At 34.9% G+C, this 12524-nt stretch overlaps 1 protein-coding gene across 2 annotated transcripts in view; it reads left to right on the top strand.

The window, feature by feature from the left end:
• The window catches only part of ASZ1 (ankyrin repeat, SAM and basic leucine zipper domain containing 1), a 70547-nt gene that overhangs the window by 27635 nt on the left and 30388 nt on the right, over positions 1-12524 (top strand). The window contains exon 1 of one of the 2 annotated variants that reach the window (XM_081243547.1): positions 2829-2839. The exons of the other annotated variant lie outside the window; for it this stretch is intronic. The gene's annotated coding sequence lies outside the window, so the exon portion shown is untranslated. Of the gene's footprint in view, positions 1-2828; positions 2840-12524 lie in introns of those variants that run through there. 2 annotated transcript variants of the gene reach the window in all.

The raw sequence follows: 12524 nt of genomic DNA, 5'->3' as shown, positions 1-12524 counted from the left end.
TTAACTCCATTTGCCCATGCCACCCCTGCCTTTGTGCTATTGTTGTCATATATTCCTAACCTATATGTATCTTAAACCTGACAATACATTATTATCATCATTTTATTGTAATCAATTATGTTATTATTATCTACTTTTATTTAGTTTTACTCCCATATGCATCCTTTCAGGTGCTCTTAATTTCATCCTATATTTTCATGTTTCAATCAGGAGTCATTTTTCTTCTGAAAACCTTTCTTTAGTGTATTTTCTGGTGACCAAGTCTTCTTGTTTGAAACCTTTTTATTTCACTTTAATTTTGAAAGTGACTTTCATTGATCATAGATTTCTAGGTTAGGAGTACCCTAACTTCCTTTTGGTATGTTAAATCTATTATGGTTATCTCCTGGCCTCCATTGTTTCTATTGAAAAGCCAGCTGTTAGTCTTATTGATCTTTTGAAGGTGTTGATTTTATCCGGTGACAGTTTTTTGAGATTTTCTATTTGTCTCTTGTTTTGGGCAACTTTGCTATGATAACCCTAGGTTTGGTTTTCTTTAAATATGTTCAGCTTGGGGTTCATAGAACTTGAATCTGTTGTTTGATATATTTCATATTTCTAGCATTTCTTCACATACTGCTTTTGCCTCATCCTCTGTCTTCTCTTTTGCTGGGATTTAGGCCATAACACCCATATCACATATGTCAACATTCTTGTCTTTATTTTCCATCCTTTTTTCTCTCCATTTATTACAGTAGTTCCCTGAGTATTTTCTCGTGGCCTAGCTTCCAGGTGACTAATCCTCTTCTGCTATAGCTAATCTGCTATTAAACCTATCTATTACCTTCTTAATTTCAGTAATCCAAATTTTCAGTCCAGAATTTCTGCTTGCCTCTGTTTTTTCCTTAAAATTCAGGTCTCTAATTAAATTTTCACTTGCTTTCTATTTTCTGGAGCATATTAATCACACTTATTTTTAAAGTGTGTTTCTGATAACATCTATAGGTCTGTTTTTATTATTTCTTTCTCTTTTCTTTTGGTCACTTGGTTCTGTCTCCTAAAATGCCTAGTAATTTTTGATTGAATAATAGATATTATGTATGAACATTTGTATAGGTCTGTTTGCTTCCTGAAATATTTAATTTTCTTCTGACTGGCAGTGAGAACCTTGATCTAATCAGGGGTTACAGTGGTTCAAGTCTGAGTGTTGGGTTTAGTCTGTTTCCCTTATAGCCCTTCAGTGGTCGCAACTGAAACTTGGGTGTTTACTTGAGCCACTCTCCCTTTGAGGGTCATGAATGCCAAATTTTGTCTCCTCAGTTTTATAGGAATGCTAAAAGCCCCTCTTAGCTTTTCAGCCTTTTAGCAGCTAATTTGTAGTCCTCCTTACTCCCTCCCTGTGCATATTTTGTGTATTTTAGGAATATGCAAATGCCTTGAAGGGAAAAGCCCAGCAGAAGATCCCTTCTCTGCAGGGCTGCTTTTCTGCTATTCCTTTTTTTCCAGACTATTAGTCCTTGAAGTTCTTGGTTGGTAGCTCTTAACTTCAATTTTTGTGTCTCTAGCAAAAAAAAAAAAAAAAAAAAAAAAAAAGGCCTAGAGATACTGCTTTCTACTTATGCCATCCAGGAACTGGCAAACGTCTCAAGGGAAAATGTGTCAGAGAATGTGGGACTCAATTCAACAGATGCTTCTTTTCTCCCCAGGATCTTGACTTCTCATGTTTTAGCTGCCTTGGTCTACTACAATGCCTTCAAACATATTTTGCATTTTATCAGCTTTTATAGCCTTTGCTAGTGGAAGGGTTGATCTAATAAAACTACTGTAATAAGTAGAAATGGATGTTCAATTCACAGCCTTTTATCATTTTCAAAATCTCCTTTATCATAGTTATTTCATGAATCTCCTAGCTAAAAGCTAATTGTTTAAAGCACACTAAAAACAGTAGATAATACTGACCTGTACAGTAAAAATATGACAAGAAGGCACACTAGCCATCTTCCCCTTGGTACAGAGAAGTAATAAATATATCACTTAAAAGGTACATTTATTTTTTCTCTGTCAGACTGAGTTTTGGTTCTATCAATACTTTTCCTTGTATGCCCTCTAGTGGAGGTTTTATTGAAATGAAATAACTAGAAAGTGAGATGAATAAAAGGCTCTGTATCATCCAGAGAAAAAAACTTGTACATAAACTTTATTCTTGTTAACCAACTCTTGATCGTTAACAATTTTGAGAAGGTTTGGTAGATGAATTAAAAAGCCGACAATATCATTAGTAAATTCAACTGGGTGTTGTTAACAATATATGCTAAGTACTAGGAGACACAAGATAAAAGACCCAGTACCTGACACTATTATATTGGATAGTATGGTAGAAGAGATTATAATACTATAGGCATTTAACAAAATTGTAAGATTAGAGATAGTAGAGCGTGTCTCTAGGAATATAAATTAGAATTTAACTGAGATGAAGATGACAAGTGAAAGCTTCCCAGAGGTTTATCTTTTGAACTGAGGTTTGAAGAATGAATCGGATTTAGCCAACTGAAGATGGCAGTAAAGAATATTCAGTGTAGAGGATGGTGCATGTGTAGGCCGAGAAGGATGAGAAAGCACATTTCATTCAGCCAGTTATAAGTTATGTAAGCAGATCATATGATATTAGAGTAGAAAATGAATCAGAATTCAGCACCTACTAGGGGCTTCCTAGTGTGTGGAAACTTTTCCTCCTTCACAGTTCCTTTCCAGAGGTTCAGGTCCCATCACTATTCTTTTGTCTCTTTTTTCTTTTGTCCTACCCAGGTATGTGGGGAGTTTCTTGCCTTTTGGGAAGTCTGAGGTCTTCTGCCAGCATTCAGTAGGTGTTCTGTAGAGTTGTTCTACATGTAGATGTATTTTTGATGTATTTGTGGGGAGGAAGGTGATCTCCACATCTTACTCCTCCGCCATCTTGAAGGTCCCCTCCCCCCTTTATTTTTAAATGGGATTTTGTGCTATATGCTGTATTGCAATTGGCTTATTTAACTGGACAGTGTTTCATGGACAGTATATCTGCCAGTATGTATAGATATAGTTCTCTGTTTATAATGGCTGCATAATATTCCACTCTGTGGATAAGGTATCATTAATTAACCTAACATTTTATTGAAGAACGTTTGGATTGTTTTCAGTTTTTTAATATTACAAAAAATGCTACAGTAGGGGCTTCCCTGGTGGCGCAGTGGTTGAGAGTCCGCCTGCCGATGCAGGGGACACGGGTTCATGCCCCGGTCTGGGAAGATCCCACATGCCGCAGAGCGGCTGGGCCCGTGAGCCATGGCTGCTGAGCCTGCGCATCCGGAGCCTGTGCTCTGCAAGGGGAGAGGCCACAACAGTGAGAGGCCCGCCTACCGCAAAAAAAAAAAAAAAAAAAAAAAAAAAAAAAAAAAATGCTACAGTGAACATCTCTGGCAACTTGGGTAGGTTTTCTATAGAATACATTCGTAAAGTGGAGTTTCTGACTCATATATGTATATTTAGAATTGTGATAGGTGCTGCCAAATTGTTTTCTGAAAAAGTGGAATCACTTTAGATTACCTCCCACAGTATTTGAAAGAACCCACACAGTGATATCACCAGATATTTGGTATTCTGAATTTTCTAATCTGATTTGTAAATAATACTTCATTTTAGTTTGCATGCTCTTCAATAATACTTAATTGATTAGTCTTGCACATTTTTGTTAGTGGCTTATATATATTTCTATTAATTGCGTTTGACCTTTTTTGACCAGTTTTCTATTTGGTGGTCTACATGTGTCTTACTGATTTATAAGACCTTTTTGTGTAGTGGATCTCTTAGATTTTTATTGTTACATGTGTTGAAGATGCTATTTCTAGTTTGTATTTTTAAATTTATGCTGTTTTTGGTTGTTGTTTTTCTTAATTTTTATGTTGTGATTTTTATCTGTCTTTTGAGAAAAATTGTCATAAAGCCAGCTTCCAAAAGAAGTCCTGGACTCAGAGAGTTTAAAGGTCATTTCTTTTAAACTTCCAAGGAATAGATTACACTAATACAATTTGAGGAGTTCCAGAGTATAAAAGAAGGGAGAGAGAGAAGCCTTTCAGTTCTTTTTTATAAAGCAAACGTAATTCTAATTTTAAAATTGAGTTAAAAAAAATTATCCAGTCCAACAAACTTTATAAATCAATCTCAGTTATGACTATAAATACAAAAATCCCTTAATGAAGTATCAGCGGGGTGAATGTTATCTGCAAAATAAATGAGTAATATACAATAATCAAATGGGATTCATGTCAGAACTTCTATTTCATAGGAAAATAGTTCCATATTAGAGAAATACATTTTATAAATATGTCAAGGGCTTTTTTAAAAGGTTATCATTATAATAGATGTCAGAAGGGTGTTTTTATAGACGTTAAACTCTTATTCTGATTTTTGTAACTTTAGTAAAATTTGATTAGGTGAATAGTTCTTAATTTCATACACATATATCTGAACCCAAAACAAGTCACATCCTTATCAGAGAAACACTAACAGCATTTGCATTAATGTCAAGAACAAAATAAGGATGCTTACTATAAGCTCTTTTTGTCTTACATTGTTTTGGGAACTGTAAGGCAATTTAGTTATGTAAGAGAAGAAAACAAGAGACACAAATAATAATAAAAATAGCTAATAATGACAGAGCATTTATTTTATGCCTAGTACTATTCTAATTATTGAACATTATTTCTTTACCACATATTATGACAATATCACAAATAGGTGCCACAAATGCAGAAACTATTATTATGCCCATATAAAGTTGTGGAAACTGAGGCAATGAGAGTTTAACAAACTTGCCTAAGGTTACATGGCCAATAAATACTGAAGACTAGATTTTAACTTAGGCAGACTGACTGACTTACACTTATAAGTATACTTCTTATACTCTAAGCTATGATTTTTGCAAACCTTTAAAGTGTGATTGGAACAGAGCCATGCTCATTCCTTTATGTATTGTCTACGGCTACTGTGTGCTACAGTAGCAGAGTTGAGTGGTTATGACACAGCCGTGTATGCCCCATTAAGCCTAAAATATTTATTTTCTTGCCCTTTACAGAAAAAAACCAGCCAATCATTGTTCTAAACCACTGAATTATGTTACCTTGGATCAAACTATTAGGCCTTTTTTATTAGGAAAGAGGGGACAAATTTATATTTTAGATTATATGAATATATGCTTGGTAAACCCAAGCATGAACTCAGAAACTGTTAGAAATAGTAATCATAAAGTGAGATAGCTTTCTTTTAACTAATATGCAAAATTCAGTTGGTTTCCAATTTACAGATAATAGCCAGCTTGAGAATACATTTAGGTAATAGATCCCAGTCTCAAGAGCAAAACCCCATAAATATCCAAAGGTAAATGTAAAAGAAATGTGAAGGATACAAATGAAGAGAAGTTTAAAACTATACTGACTAAAACAAAAGGAGATGGAATAAATAGACATGTCATGTTCTTGGCTGGGATGACTCAGCATTAAAAAAAGACACTTGTTTTTTATCTAAATTAGTTTGTAAAATTAAACATCTTATTTAGAGTGCCAAGGGAATTGTTTTAATTTGATGAGATGGTTCTAAAAATTCTGAAAGAAAAACATGACCCAGAAAAGACCAGGAATTTTCTGAAAAGTAGGTTTATGACTTCAAGATGTTAAACTGAACATATGCTAAAGTTTTGCCCTTCCGCAGCAAACTTTAGACATCCTTAAAGTTTTAATAAACTTCTATTTGAAACAAGAAAGGGAGTTATTTCTGGGATGGAAAAGGAGTAAAGAAAGAAACAAATGGGAAACCTCTCTGGCAATCCCTAAGAACTGCATTACTTATAGTCCAGGCCAGGGTTGCTGGTTTGAGTTTTCCATGCTTGAGGGGTCTTTATAGGCCAGAAGATGGGTGCATAACCACAAAACCTAGAGAACATAAGCATCACAAAACAAGGGCAACAAATCCAACAAAAGGTGTCTTAGACTAGATAAAGTAGAAAAAACAGGAGAATCTGAAAAGGACTGTATTCCTCTAAGCAATAAAAGACGGATTTGCTTCCACAGCATAACAAACAGGAATTATGAAACAAGTAGAGTGCATTATGACAAAAGAAACTATTATTGAATATTAAACCTAAGTACTATAAAGAATAGCAGATGGGACTCAACTGAAGAGCTAATGAGTGGACTGGAAGATAGATGTGAGGAAATCTCCTGGAATGTACAACACAAAGAGTTACAAAGGAAAAGGTAAGAGACATGGAGAACCTCGCCAGAAGTTATAACATTTGTCTAATAAGAGTTCCAGAAGGAGAAAATGGAAGATAGACTGTATTTGAAGCAATAATGTCTAAGAATGTTCCTAAACTGAACACATAAGTCCTTAGGATCGAAAGATCTACCAAGTGCAAAATAAAATTTATACATACAAAGTGATAAAGATATATAACATATTTTAATTTAAAATTAAAATATAAAGACACATCACAATAACCTTCAAAATATCAAGAATAAAGGCAAAATTCCTAAAAGTTACCTATAGAAAAGACAGTTTATCAAGACAGTTCCTATCAAGAAATGACCATCTAATGTTAGACTTCTTAATAACAACTATATATGGAAGAAGACAAATGGTCTGAGGAATAAACTTTGAACTGTACTTCTGTGTTTAGCCATTCTGTCATTCAAGAGTAAAGGCAAAATAAAGACATTTTCATATATACAAGAACTTAAAGTTATCATCTTCAGCATAGGTACAACTGACATTTTGAATGAGATTGTACTGTGTATTGCAAGATATTTAGCACCCCTCGCCCTCACCCATTAAATGGCAAAAGCTCTGTGCAGTCATTTTTATAAACTAAAATACCTCCTACATATTTCATAGATAAGTGTTCCCAGTCAAGAACTGCTATTCAACTGACTTAAAAATAACATCTAAAAAGTTTGCTACAAAAAGAAAAATAAACCCAGAGGCAATGGGATGCAAGATATAGTGTTGAACAAAGAAATTAGTAAGCATATTGGTAAATCTAAATAACTACTGGCTGTTAAAAAAAAAAAAAGAGTATGTGATTATAAGACAATGTTATACTAAATTTCCATGATAACAAGTTTGTAATTCGGGTGGCTGAGGAGAGAATGAAGCAAAATAAAAGTAAACTTCTCTCTTCAGATGAGACCAAAGTTATTGATTAACTTTAGTTTTTGTTGAATGGTAAGGTGAAGGGTGTTAGGAAGGTGGTGAAAAGGATTTAAAAGTAAGCACAGTAGTTCCCCCCTCCTTATCTGCTGTTTTGCTTTCTGTGGTTTCACTTACCCACAGTCAACTGCAGTCTGAAAATATTAAATGGAAAATTCCAGAAGTAAACAGTTCATAAGTTTTAAATTGCATGCTATTCTGTGTAATGTTATTAAATCTCTTGCTGTCTCACCCAGGACATGAATCATCCCTTTGTCCTGCGTATCCACACTGTTTATGCTACCCATTTTTTCTGTTAGTATAGGAAAAAAACATAGTATATATAGGGTTTGGTACTGTCTGCGGTTCAGGCATCCACTGGGGGTTTTGGAACATATCCCCTGTGGATAAGGAGGGACTGTTGTCCTAGAAGAAAAGAAGGACGTTACAAGCTTTTAGATAAAGGGGTGGGGTGGGGGGAGGTAGAGGGTGGATAGAACAAATAGAACTTGATCAGTCTAACAAGACTAAAAAGGAGACATAAATGCATATATTTACCATGGAAGCATGATAAATAAAAACTGCAAAAATATAATGTAAAAAATAAGTCTAACCATATTAATAAAAAAGAAAACTAATTGGTAAAGCTCACTGATTAAAATATAGTAACTCATATATGGCTAAAACCAAAATCCAATAAAGTCACAACTAAAATACAATAATAATGGTTGAAAATAAAATGATAAGAAAATATTGTTCATTTAGAAAGTACTTATACGTGGTAGATACCAAGACAAAACAAAACAAAACAAAAACCCCCTGCAGTAATAAATTATTTAAGGGAAGAAAGAGGAAGTGTTCATTTTGATAAAAGCAAAATTTTAACAAGATAGTTTTAATATAAATGGCTTTAAAATATATAAAATGAAAATTACAGAACTGAAAAAGAAATGGAAAATCTATAATTATATTTGAAGACTTTAGTATAAATGTATTAGACAAAAATTAAAGGTATAGGAGATTCAAATAACACTTAAAAAGTGTATCTAATTGATATTTATTTAGAATTCTGACACTAACATAATTTATATATATAAATTATTTTCAACTGTACATGGATTGTTTTTAAAATACGGTTATGTTCTAGGCCATAAAGGAAGCTTTAATAAATTCCTTTTTAAAAAGTGATGTCTTATAGAACACTTTCACTAACTACAATGTAATGAATTTAGAATTTAACAACCAAAAGCCTCCTCAATGCATAAAATTGGGTATTTAAATTATACATTTTAGTAACTTCTGGATTAAAGAGGAACTGAAAAGAAAAGTGGTAAAACTTAGAATTGAACAACAATTAAAGCCTTGGTATCAAAACCTGTGTGATTCAGACAAAGTAATATTCAAAGGGAACTTAAAGAGTTTTCAATTCATTTATTGGCAAGACATTGCATAAATAGCATGATATTATTTATATTTTAAAATGTCTTCTTTTTCTGCATACATATGTTTATATATGTAAAATTTGCGCTTTTTGTTTGCTAAGATCTGGAACGATACCCAACTCTTACCAGTGATTATCAGTAGTATTCTAAGGGAAAAGTATTAATACATATGTGTGAATTAAGTAATTAAAAAAAATCAATACGTCTTTTTTAAAAGAAGAGTTACAATGTATAATTTGCCTTATGTCAAAAGTAAATCACCCTAAGTGTCCATCAGCAGATGAATGGATAAAGAAGATGTGGCACATATATACAATGGAATATTACTCAGCCATAAAAAGAAACGAAATTGAGTTATTTGTAGTGAGGTGGATGGACCTAGAGTCTGTCATGCAGAGTGAAGTAAGTCAGAAAGAGAAAAACAAATACTGTATGCTAACACATATATATGGAATCTAAAAAAATAAATAAATAAGGTTATGAAGAACCTAGGGGCAAGACAGGAATAAAGATGCAGACCTACTAGAGAATGGACTTGAGTATATGGGGAGGGGGAAGGGTAAGCTGGGACAAAGTGAGAGAGTGGCATGGACATATATACACTACCAAATGTAAAATAGATAGCTAGTGGGAAGCAGCCTCATAGCACAGGGAGATCAGCTCAGTGCTTTGTGACCACCTAGAGGAGTGGGATAGGGAGGGTGGGAAGGAGACACAAGAGGGAGGGGATATGGGGATACATGTATACATATAGCTAATTCACTTTGTTTTACAGCAGAAACTAACACAGCATTGTAAAGCAATTATACTTCAATAAAGATGTTAAAAAATAAATCACAATAATTAAACTGTGTGGTATTGGTGGAAAGCTCTCAATTGCTGATTGCTAAAAGTAAAACAGAAAAGAAAATCTAGGATGAAATCCAAGAATACATGAAATTATTATATATGATTAATGTGGCATTTCAAACTAGCAGGGAGAAAATGGATCATCATTTTGGTGCTGGGGATTTGGATAGCTATTTTAAGGAGTAAAAAATGCTGGGTTCCCCACAGCCAATATAACCCTCAATGGTAAAAAGCTGAAAGCCTTCCCACTAAAATCTGGAACAAGATAAGGATGCCCACTCTCACCTCTTCTATTCAACATAGTATTGGAAGTCCTAGTCACAACAATCAGACAAGAAAAAGAAATAAAAGATATCCACATTGGAAGGGAAGAGGTAAAATTGTCATTATATGTAGATGATATGATACTCTATATGGAAAACCCTAAAGACCACACAAAAACTACTAGAACTGATAAACATATTCAGCAAGGTAGCAGGATGCAAGATTAACATACAGAAATAGCTTGCATTTCTTTATACCAAAAATATCATAAAGGGAATGTAAAAAAAAAACCTTTTAAAATTGTACCCCCCAAAATAAAACACTTTGGAATAAAACTGATCAAGAAGATGAAAGACTTATATGCTGAGAACTATAAAGGAAACTGAAGATGATTCAAAGAAATGGAAAAATAGCCCATACTCTTAGATTGGAAGACTTAATACTGTTAAAATGGCCATACTACCCAAAGCAATCTGCAGATTTAATGTGATCTCTATCAAATTACCTATGACATTTTTCACAGAACTAGAACAAATAATCCTAAAATTCATATGGAACCATAAAATATCCAGAATTGCCAAAGCAATCCTGAGGAAAAAGAAGAAAGCAGGAGGCATAACCATCCCAGACTTCAGACAGTACTACAAAGCTACATTAATCAAAACAGCATGTTATTGGCACAAAAACAGACATGTGGATCAGTAGAACAGAATAGAGAGCCCAGAAATAAACCCATACACCTATGGCCAATTCATCTCCGACAAAGAAGGCAAGAATACACAATGGGAAAAAGTCTCTTCTGCAAGTTGTGTTGGGAAAGTTGGACACCTGCATGTAAATCAACGAAGTTAGGACACACCCTCACACCATACACAAAAATAAAATGGCTTAAAGACTTAAACATACGACATAACACCATAAAACTCCCAGAAGAGATCATAGGCATAAAATTCTCTGACATAACTTGCACCAATGTTTTCTTAGGTCAGTTTCCCAAGGCAATGGAAATAAAAACAAAAACAAATGGGACCTAATCAAACTTACAAGCTTTTGCACAGCAAAGGAAACCATAAACAAAATGAAAGGACAACCTACAGAATGGGAGAAAATATTTGCAAATGATGCAACTGACAAGGGCTTAATTTCCAAAATAATACAAACGGCTCATACAACTCAACAACAAAATAAACCAAACAACCCAATTGAAAAATGGGTGGGAGACTTAAAGAGACATTTCTCCAAGTGGCACATGAAAAAATGCTCAATATTGATAATTATTAGAGAAATTTGTCAAAACTACAATGAGGTACCACCTCACGCTGGTCAGAATGGCCATCATTAAAAAGTCTACAGGGCTTCCCTGGTGGCGCAGTGGTTGAGAGTCTGCCTGCCGATGCAGGGGACACGGGTTCGTGCCCCGGTCTGGGAAGATCCCACATGCCGCGGAGCGGCTAGGCCCGTGAGCCATGGCTGCTGAGCCTGCGCATCCGGAGCCTGTGCTCTGCAAGGGGAGAGGCCACAACAGTGAGAGGCCCGCCTACCGCAAAAAAAAAAAAAAAAAAAAAAAAAAAAAGTCTACAAATAACAAATGCTGTAGAGGATGTGGAGAAAAGGGAACCTTCCTACACTGTTGGTGGGAATGTAAGTTGGTGCAGCCACTGTGAAAAACAGAAAGGAGGTTCCTCAGAAAACTGAAAATACAATTACCGTAAGATCCAGCAATCCCACTCCTGGGCATATATCCAGACAAAACTCTAATCCAAAAACATACATGTACCCCTATGTTCCTAGCAGCACTATTCATAACAGCCAAGACATGGAAACAACCTAAATGTCCATCAACAGATGAATGGATAAAGAAGATGTGGAACATACATACAATGGAATACCACTCAGCCATAAAAATAGAATGAAATAATGCCATTTGCAGCAATATGGGTGGTCCTAGAGATGATCATACTAAGTGAAGTAAGTCAGAGAAAGACAAATACGGTATGATATCACTTATATGTGGAATCTAAAATATGACACAAATGAACCTATCTGAAACAGAAACAGAATCACGGACAGAGAGAATGGACTGGTGGTTGCCAAGGGGGAGGGGGTGGGAGAGGGATTAAAAAATGCTGAGTTCCAACCTCACACAAAAGTTATTTCATATGCCTCAAAATATTTAAATATTAAAAAAGTAACACAGATGCTTAAAAAATTACTAGATGAAAATGTGGATGAATATATGTTGGATTGGCAATGGCCCTTATAAACATGACACAGCATATCTGGGAACTTGGCTACCAGAACATCATTCTCATACTCTGTGTTCTCAACTCCAAGCTATGCCTTTCCCAAGCCTTGGGCTGCTGAGACCTTAAGGGAGCTGGGTGTTGATAAGGATTCAGGCTTTTTTTCCTATCCCTGCAAAACAGACAAACTCTTTTCCCCATGGGTAGGAAATTATCAGGCGTAATCCTAGATGGAGAGCAGCTGATCCCACAAAAGTTTGACATTAGGAGATCTGTGGACCTGGGGTAAAGCTGATCTGGCATGAATGCCTTAGGTTTCCAGACTCTTAAAGACTTGGAGCTAAACAAATGGGCTGAGTTGTCTCTGTCCATGAGGTTGGGCAAGTTCAGGAAGATAGGAAAGCTGAGAGAGTTCTCAAGGTACTTCTGGAGGGAGCTAACAGCCTGCCCTTAAACTATAGATCCATTGCATAAGCAACTTCTTTGATTTTCACAATCTGTAAGGATTTCTGCCATTAAGAATATTACAAGT

The sequence above is a fragment of the Mesoplodon bidens genome, assembly GCF_964165515.1.
Source record: "Mesoplodon bidens genome assembly, chromosome: 9".
Lineage (NCBI taxonomy): Eukaryota > Metazoa > Chordata > Mammalia > Artiodactyla > Ziphiidae > Mesoplodon > Mesoplodon bidens.
Note: the sequence above shows the minus strand (reverse complement) of the source record. Positions and strands in the feature narration are given on the sequence as shown.